This window comes from Taudactylus pleione, unplaced genomic scaffold (genome assembly GCF_031769625.1).
Source record: "Taudactylus pleione unplaced genomic scaffold, aTauple2 ptg000916l, whole genome shotgun sequence".
Classification (NCBI taxonomy): domain Eukaryota; kingdom Metazoa; phylum Chordata; class Amphibia; order Anura; family Myobatrachidae; genus Taudactylus; species Taudactylus pleione.
The window spans coordinates 2,591,463-2,601,184 of NW_028285317.1; the positions used below are offsets into that span (position 1 = coordinate 2,591,463).

The 9,722-nt window shown below is 49.5% G+C and overlaps 1 pseudogene; it reads right to left on the reverse strand.

Annotated features, from left to right (window-relative positions):
- Positions 1-9,098: 9,098 nt before the first annotated feature.
- On the reverse strand, positions 9,099-9,217 carry LOC148473432 (5S ribosomal RNA; annotated as a pseudogene).
- Between the last annotated feature and the right edge of the window lie 505 nt (positions 9,218-9,722).

Below are 9,722 nucleotides of genomic sequence, written 5' to 3' on the forward strand. Positions count from 1 at the left end.
CCGCTGGGGGAACTGCATAGGGGGATTACTACTGGGGGAACTGCATAGGGGGATTACTACTGGGGGAACTGCATAGGGGGGATTACAAATGGGTGAACTGCATAGGGGGGCTACTACTGAGGGCACTGCATAGGGGGGTTACAACTGGGGGGACTCCTACTGGGGGCACTGCATAGGGGGGACCACTACTGGCGCACTGCATTGGGGGGACTACTACTGGGGGCAATGCATAGGGGGGACTACTACTGGGGGCACTGCATAGGGGGGACCACTACTGGGGGCACTGCATAGGGGGGACCACTACTGGGGGCACTGCATAGGGGGGTTACTACTGGGGGTACTGCATAGGGGGATTACTACTGGGGGAACTGCATAGGGGGATTATTACTGGGGGAACTGCATAGGGGGGATTACAAATGGGTGAACTGCATAGGGGGGTTACAACTGGGGGGACTACTACTTGGGGCAATGCATAGGGGGGACTACTACTGGGGGCACTGCATAGGGGGGATTACAACTGGGGGAACTGCATAGGGGGCTACTACTGGGGGCACTGCATAGGGGGCTACTACTGGGGGTACTGCATAGGGGGCTACTACTGGGGGCACTGCATAGGGGGGGCTACTACTGGGAGCACTGCATAGGAGGGGCTACTACTGGGGGCACTGCATAGGGGGATTACTACTGGGGGCACTGCATAGGGGAATTACTACTGGGGGAACTGCATAGGGGGATTACTACTGGGGAAACTGCATAGGGGGATTACTACTGGGGGAACTGCATAGGGGGATTACTACTGGGGAAACTGCATAGGGGGGATTACAAATGGGTGAACTGCATAGGGGGGCTACTACTGAGGGCACTGCATAGGGGGGTTACAACTGGGGGGACTCCTACTGGGGGCACTGCATAAGGGGACCACTACTGGGGGCACTGCATTGGGGGACTACTACTGGGGGCAATGCATAGGGAGGACTACTACTGGGGGCACTGCATAGGGGGGACCACTACTGGGGGCACTGCATAAGGGGGACCACTTCTGGGGGCACTGCATAGGGGAGCCCAAAGCATATTCTTGCACCTGGGCCCACCACTCTCTAGGTCCGCCACTGAACAGTACAGATGGTCACATGTTTTACCACCACTCATTACACCAGGTCACTACTTTTACACATACAATATAAACATTAGAGTTATGTATTAATAACATTAATATTACCTGTTGGGCCGTATGCAAATATAGCAGCACTGTACCCCGAGATGATATCATCCACTAGGTTCTTCATGGTGGACTGATAGACATGCTCCTGAAATTAGACACATTTATTGATGCTACATAAGCAATCATGAAAATAATGTAAAAATATGCTCTATACTGAATAAGGAGAAATGGCAGCTGTACAAGCATTACTGGCTGATGCTACAGTCACATATGATGATAAATTGTTCTCATGCGCTATTTTATTCCTTTTACAGGATGCAGCATGAGCAGCGCTGCCATATGTATAATGGGTGTAGGGTGTGTGGTGCACATGGGCACCTGAATCCAGGGGGGCCCACACCGCACTCCATACACCCATTGTATGTACTTACCATGCGGCCACCTCAAAAGAAATCTACCTTGTGGTGCCATTTACCAGAGATATACAGTATGCCTGTACAATAGGCTCTGGCACAGTACCAGAGACTACACCTCACATATAATGGTTTGGGGGGGACCCATTCAGAGACAGCACACAGGAACCCTCCTCTCATAGGATGGCTGTGTTATATATACTATTAACTTTTATTATTCATTGTAAATAATTTAGGATTACAATCACCTGGGTAGCTGCCTGATCAAACACCTCATTAAAGGTGAACGCCCTCTCCCTGGTCCTGCAGCAACGCAGGACGTCATCAGGATCCTCGCCAGGGTCCTGCAGTAGTACTGTCTGTAAGGAAAGAGAAGACATGTTCACTATATGTCACCAGGCCCTACAAGCACCTCTGCGGCTGGAGCAGAAGATCTTAAGTCTAGTTTATATTAATGGATAAAAACAAAGTCACACATGGGAACGTGATCTGGGAGTATAGAGTCATATATGTCAGCATTTCAGCATAGTTTCCAGCAGGGGCTGGCTGGCAACTTTCAGGCTGGGGGGCAAATACAAGCTATTGAAAAATAACTGTGACAGAAAACATAGATACAGTATAAATGTTATATACATTTACTTTATTTATTAACCATATATTATATCTATCTAGTGTGTGTATGTCTATATATATATATATATTTATTAATAATCTACATCCCACACACTACGCTCCCCTTCCCCTATCCACATCCAACACACTGCGCTCCCCTTCCCCTATCCACATCCCACTCTGCGATCCTTTCCCCTATCCACATCCCACACACTGCGCTCGCTTTCCCCATCCACATCCAACACACTGCGCTCCCCTTCCCCTATCCACATCCCACTCTGCGATCCTTTCCCCTATCCACATCCCACACACTGCGCTCGCCTTCCCCTATCCACATCCAACACACTGCGCTCCCCTTCTCCTATCCACATCCCACTCTGCGATCCCTTTCCCCTATCCACATCCCACACACTGCTCTCCCCTTTCCCTATCCACATCCCACTCTGCGATCCCTTTCCCCTATCCACATCCCACACACTGCTCTCCCCTTCCCCTATCCACATCCTACTCTGCGTTCCCTTTCCCCTATCCACATCCCACACACTGCTCTCCCCTTCCCCTATCCACATCCCACTCTGCGATCCCTTTCCCCTATCCACATCCCACACTCTGCTCTCCCCTTCCCCTATCCACATCCCACACACTGCGATCCCCTTCCCCTATCCACATCCCACACACTGCTCTCCCCTTCCCCTATCCACATCCCACACACTGCGATCCCCTTCCCCTGTCCACATCCCACACACTGCGATCCCCTTCCCCTATCCACATCCCACACACTGCGCTCTTCTCCCATCCGCAACCCACACACTGCACCCCCCTTCCCTATCCACATCCCACACACTTCGCTCCCCTTCTCCCATCCACATCCCATACTGCGCTAGCCCCTTCTCCCATCCACAACTCACACTCTGCTCCCCTTCTCATATCCACATCTGGACCAACACAGGGCTCCCTCTCCTTCCCCTATTCACATCCCACAGAGGGTTCCCTCATCTTCCCCCTTGTGTTCCCATTCCCCTCCACCTAATACTGCAGCATAAAATAACCCCACCTTCCCCGGTGGCCGCGATTACCCTCACTGTACTGCACCTACATAAAAGTTACTCCTGGACATAAAATTTCTCCCCACAGCTGCTGCCGGATGGTACATAGAGAGAAGCTGAGCCCCAGTTTGGGGACGTGGCTGCTTGATGATGACCCACTGGCTGAAATATCCAAAATCATCAGGCAGCCCTGCCCTCACCCCAGTGCTGCTCAACCTCTGAAGGTACGAGATGCTGTCTTATTAAAGACAATCACACATTCTGATACTGGCCAATTCCGGGGGTTGCCTGTGTGACGCTGTTTCGGCGGATGGTCAACAAAGGACAAGAACAGCATCAGTGGCGGTTCTAGGGCACTGGCGGGGTGACTGTGGCTGCGCCCTCAGGTCGCAGTGCCCAGGGCGTTAGCTGTGCTTGCCTGCCCCTAGAACCGCCACTGATACAGGGTAAGAGACAGAAGACAAGGGGAAAACACACATTTGGGTGGGGGGAAAGGGCTGAATCCAGGAAACAGCTGGTACAAGTCTCTCCTAGCAGAAATTCAAGGTGAATGTAAAGTCTAGACAGGTACTTAAAGTACTTCATCAATATATCAGCTGTCTACCACTGACCAGCCTGCATTACACAGCATAGTGTCACCTTATTATATTCCATGCTTCCACAGCTACTTTACTATTTATTGCACTTTAAATAGGGCCCAGCACCAGCCTATAGGGCACTGGGGCCAGCATTAACCTACAGGGCACTGGGGCCAGCAAAAGCCATGGCATGGGGGCCAGCAGTCTCTAATCCTTCAGCTTTGTGCCATGTGCTCTGCAGTAATTTATTACCTGGCTCCAGTGTTATTTATGGGGTTGTTCCTATTCTAGCTCCCTCTTGCATACTGTATTTTTAGTGCCCTCTGGGGCCCATAATCCTGGCAGCACATCTCATGTCTCAGCACAGGGCTGGTGGTATTAGTCTCTGATGGTGGTTGCAGCCAGGCCACCTGCACTCAGACAGTGAGTGCACACTCTGGCCTCTGCAACAAAACTATTAGGCAGGAACTGTAAAAGTTAAGCACTTCTCATCCCTTAGGCTCCTGCTGCCCACACTGTACCTGATGCAGCAGTCTCTGTCCTCATCACAAGTCCAGAAAAGGCACCTCTCTCCGCCCCAGGGCTGAAGGTGTTTCTGCTGCCACGGCAGCTGCTTGTGCTCCCGGTCACATGCAGTACTGCCGGCGGCCACTAGGTGGTGCTGTGCAGTTATAGGCAGCAAAAAAAAAAAAATGCATTGACGGCCCTAGCACAGCTGAATTGTACCGGCCCAGGGGGCAGATGGCACCCTGCCCTCCGGCCCAGTCCGCCACTGGTTTCCAGGAACATTCTGCTGATATCTATATAAACTCTTCTAGTCACTGGTTCTTAGGCCCTTAAGACACAGAATGGTCTAACTCATAAGCTTGGCGGTCCTTCCAACTGTGAGACATATTTAACTTATTGGTTTGTGTCTCAACTTCAAGTTGTTTGCTACCTATTGTGGAACTACAATTCCCAGCATAACCTCCTTATTGGAGGGAATTGTTACTGTCCATAAAATATGTGCATGATATCCCTACTTAACCGAGAGCCCTAGATTGGGCAGATAGGGCAAGATGGAAGATGATGTCCGGCCTCTCTGCAGTATAAACATAGACACATCTTCTCCTCACACTATCTTCAGAGGATAATGGGATTTTGGTACTTACCGGTAAATCCTTTTCTCTAATTCCACAGGGGACACTGGAGGTACTTACGCTGGGGTATAGAGGCGTGGACAGCTGAAGCTGGCACTTTAATTAATTTAGAAGTGTGAAGCTCCTCCCCCTCTATTCCCCACCAGCCCTCAGTTTAGAAAATGAAGACCGAGAGGAGATGGAGAACAACAAGAGTGAAAGGGAGTAGAACATCACACAACAACAAAAAAACATAAAATGCATGTAACTAACAGGCAGGCGAAGAGTGCTGAGGTGGGTGTCCAGTGTCCCCTGTGGAATCAGAGAAAAGGATTTACCGGTAAGTACCAAAATCCCATTTTCTCTTTCATCCACTAGGGGACACTGGAGGTACTTACGCTGGGGACGTCCCAAAGTTTTCCCTACGTGCGGGAGTGCTCTGAGGAACCTGCAGAACAAGGCGCCCAAAACTTGATGCTGAAGCGGCAAACGTATCAAATCTGTAAAACTTCACAAACGTGTGAACAGAAGACCAAGTGGTCGCACAGCACATTACAAGGTGGAGGCACCTCTACCGGCCGCCTGCGACGCACCCACAGAACATGTGGAAGGAGCCGAAAAAGACCAAGGAGGCCGACTATCATTGTTGACATAAGCCTGACGGATAGTCAGTATAAACCAACGAGCCAATGTCTGTTTTGGAAGCTGGCCAAGCCCTCCGAACAGCATCATAGAGGACAGAAAGAGCCTCCGACCTGCGGAGGGATGCCGTTCAAGAAACACATGTGAAAAGCTCGAACAACCACCAGGGTAGAAGGAACACCTGAATCCTCTACGAAAGAAGGCACCCCAATAGGTTGGTTTATGTGGAAAACTTACACCACCTTAGGAAGGAAAGCGGCTACTGTCCTGAGTTCTGCCCCACCCTCATGAAACACAAGGTAAGGAAGCTTATAGGACAGAACCCCCAATTCCGAGGCTGTGAGCCGAAGCCCAAAGTGAGGAGGAGTACCGTCTTCCAAGACAAAAACTTAATATCAACCTCCTCCAAGGGTTCAAACATGGAAGACTGAAAAGACCAGAGTACCAAGATCAAATCCCATGATCAAATCCCATGGTGCTATTGGAGGCACAAAAGGAGGCTGCACACGCAAGACCCCCTTAAGGAACGTCTACACACAGGAATGAGAGCCAATTTTCCTTGAAAGAAAATGGAAAGAGTTCCAAGGTGAAGGCCAGAATCTAATCCCATCTGGAGAAGAAACAAAAACAGGCATAATCGATAAGTCCTATACGGAAGGCCCCAACCGAAACACCATGAAATATAAGATCGCCAGATGCTATGATAATGCGCAGCTGAAACCGTCTTTCTGGCGAGAAGCATGGTGGGAATAATAGAGTCTGGGATGCCTCTGCATCTTAAAATAATCGGTCTCAAGAGCCACCCCATCAACACAGCTGTGCTAAGTTGGGGTGTGCGAAAAGACCCTGCAACAGAAGAGGAAGGGGCCACAGCTCGTCTGCCAAGAGGGACCGAAGGTCCGAAAACCAACTACGCCAAGGCCATTTCGTAGCCACGAGAATGACTGAGGCAGACTCGTGTTTTATTTTTAGTATACAAGGAAGAAGTGTAATCGGAGGAAACTGGTAATGAAGTCGTAAGTCCACGGCACTGTCAGAGTGTTGACCGCCCCTGCTGCGGAACCCGAGTCCTTGACACGCATACCGGGAGCTGATGATTTAATCGAGATGCTATAAGATCTGCCCAAGGATGACCCCAGCACAGTACTAGAGCCTGAAACACGTCTAGGTGAAGCTTCCATCCCCCGGGTAATCTGCTTCCCAGTTGTCTACTCTCGGGAAGAAAACTGCCGACAGGATTGCCGACTGACTCTCAGCCAACCTGAGAATCTGAGTTACTTCTCGCATGGCCATGCAACTACGAGTCCCGCCCAGGCGGTTGATGTATGCAACGGCTGTCGCATTGTCTGACTGAACTCTTACCAGAAGAGAGGTCAGAACTGTGTTGCTTCTATGAGAGGATTGGAAAATGCTCTGAGTTCCAACACCTTTATGGGCCACCGTTGTTCCAGAGGAGGCCCTGAAATTGATAGTCGAGGACCACTGCTAAGAGATTGTTGGATTGTGTTCACCAGAGGAGAGCTACCCTGGTAGCCAGGTTCAAACGGATCAGTCGATTCGAATTATAGTGCCTCAAAGGCAGCTATCATCTTCCCCAAAAGACGCCAAGAAGCATGGACACCTTCTTTGGTCTGAGAATGAACTGAACTAGCAACCGGATATCCCAGGCTTTGTCTTCCGGAAGGAAAATCCTCTGTGATGCCGTATCCAGAATTATCCCCAGAAACAGAAGTCTCTGGGATGGAATGAGATTTGTCCAAACGTGCTGTGATTAGAGTATGATACAGTAAGTCAGTGAGGTGTGCTCCAAGAGAAGGAATTCTGATGGAGCTTTGATTAATAGGTCGTCCAAATAAGGAATTATGTTCAGTCCTGATGACCGAAGATGAGCAATCATAACTGACATAATCTTGGTGAAAATGCGTGGATCCGAGGATAATCCGAATGGCAAGGCCTGAAACTGATAGTGATTTGCAATATGGCAAAGCACAGGAAGGCCCGATGCGGTTCCCAAATTGGAACATGAAGATAGGCATCTTTGATTTCCAGGGATATCAGGAACTCCGTTGGTACTAAGCTTGCTATGACAGACTGAAGAGACTCCATTTTAAAACGATACATCTTCAGGTACCGGTTTAAGGACATGAAGTTTAAGATGGGTCTGACCGAACCATCCGGTTTGGGCACTACAAAAAGGTTTCAGTTAAACCCCATCCTGATTCACTGGAACCGGAACTAAGCCGATACTATTAGATACTGGCTAGTCTCTTGTAGAACCTTCTGTAGGTATTTACAGACTCGTAGTGACAAACTGAGCTGGAGGGGAGAATTCAAAGTTTATTTGGTACCTCAGGGAAAGCAGTTTGCAAATCCATGGGTCTGAAGAGGTTTGGTTTCAAACTTGTTGAAAATTCTATAAGCGAGCTCCCACTGCAGGAGACCCCAGGTGGGACGGAAGACCGTCATGCCACCTGTTGCTCAGCTGGCATCGGTTCCCATCTACACGCAACTGTATGTAGTAGACCTCTACCACCCCTTGTCTGAGTGGGAGCACCTCGGGATCTACCACGTAAGGTCTGTGGCGCACGAAAGGACTGAAACGAGCATCCTCTATAAGTTCACCTAGGTACCAGAGCCGTTGAAGGGAGAAAGGAAGACCTTCCCCCAGTGGCCCAAGATATCCATCTAATGCCGGCCCAAAAAACATGTCACCAGTGAATAGTAAATCCTTGCATTCTGCGTCGGCCTGCCAAGAAAGCAACCAGGTAACGTCGGCCTGCCAAGACTCTGCGGCCAGAAATAGCATAAGCGGATATTGAACTGACTGATATACTTGGATGCTTCTCCTAGATAAACTGCAGACTCACAGATGTGTTCTGCTAGTAGATCCAAACCCGAAATGAACTGATCAGTCCAGCAAACCACAGCCTGGTTAACCCAGGCGGTAATAAGCGTAGGTCTAAACTGAGCCCCTGCTGCAGTATAAATACACCTTAGCTTTGACTCCAACTTACGATCAGAAGGGTCCTTCAGCAATGTAGCCCCCCGTACTGGAAGTGTAGCCTTTTTTGAGAGATGGGAAATAGACGCATCAACAGGGTAGGGGGTTTCCCACTTTTCCATCATAGATGACGGAAAAGAATAGCTGGACGGGGACAGACGAGGAATTTTGGAACCTCTTATCCTGATGTTTCCAGGCCACTGAAAACTGCTGTTGAAGTTGTTTTGAGAACGGGAAAACTGACAACCTTTTTGGTGGTTCAGTGAATAACTCATACTCCTGGGAAGCAGGAACAATATCCTCAGGTACATTAAGGACCCGCCTGCCGCCAGAATTAGAGGCTCCACCACCGTGGAGGCAGATTCTAAGTTTTGACCGACATCATTCAAAACTTCCTGTAATTCACCTTCCTCGGTATCCTCATGTGCGAGGAGTACCTCTTCCGAATCCTCTGATTGGAGGACGGTTATAAGAGGACGCTTATGAGTAGGAAGTGAAGGGAATAGTAGCAGTGGTACCCATTTTAAGTCTACAGCACCTGGTATCCCCAGGCGGTCTCCCATCCAAGTACTAACCAGGCTTGACCCTGCTTAGCTTGCAAGATCAGACGAGATCGGGCGTGTTCAGGGTGGTGTGACCGTAGGCTAACCTGTACCAGGCTGCCTAGAGACTTGGTTAACCCTGCCACCCAGGGGGGATGAGACTTACGAGCCTCCTTAATTCTGTCATAACACCTACAATGTCAGCAGCCCATAGAGGGGTGGGTGAGTTAGTAATGTCCATAACTAAACAAGCATCACCTAAAGTGGAGCCCATAAAATGTGGCTTGGTCTGTTTGTTGCTACACTTGGAACAAACAAACATCTTTTGAGAAGCCTTAGACATTTATACATCACCCACACAGATAATGCAGAAATAAGGAGACAGTATACTTGTACAGATGCAGACAGTATACAGAGACAGAAGGCTGATTAAGAGAGAAGACACCCTCCCATAGCAATAAATTCCCTGCTCTTTACTAAATGCACCCCAGTAGCACTCACAGCCCTCTTTGCGAAAGATCCTGTAGTCTAGGGATGCCTGGAGCAAGAGAATCCAGCCTTCTGTTACATATGCTGCACACCTCCTGAACCAGGGAGAGGTGCAGTTA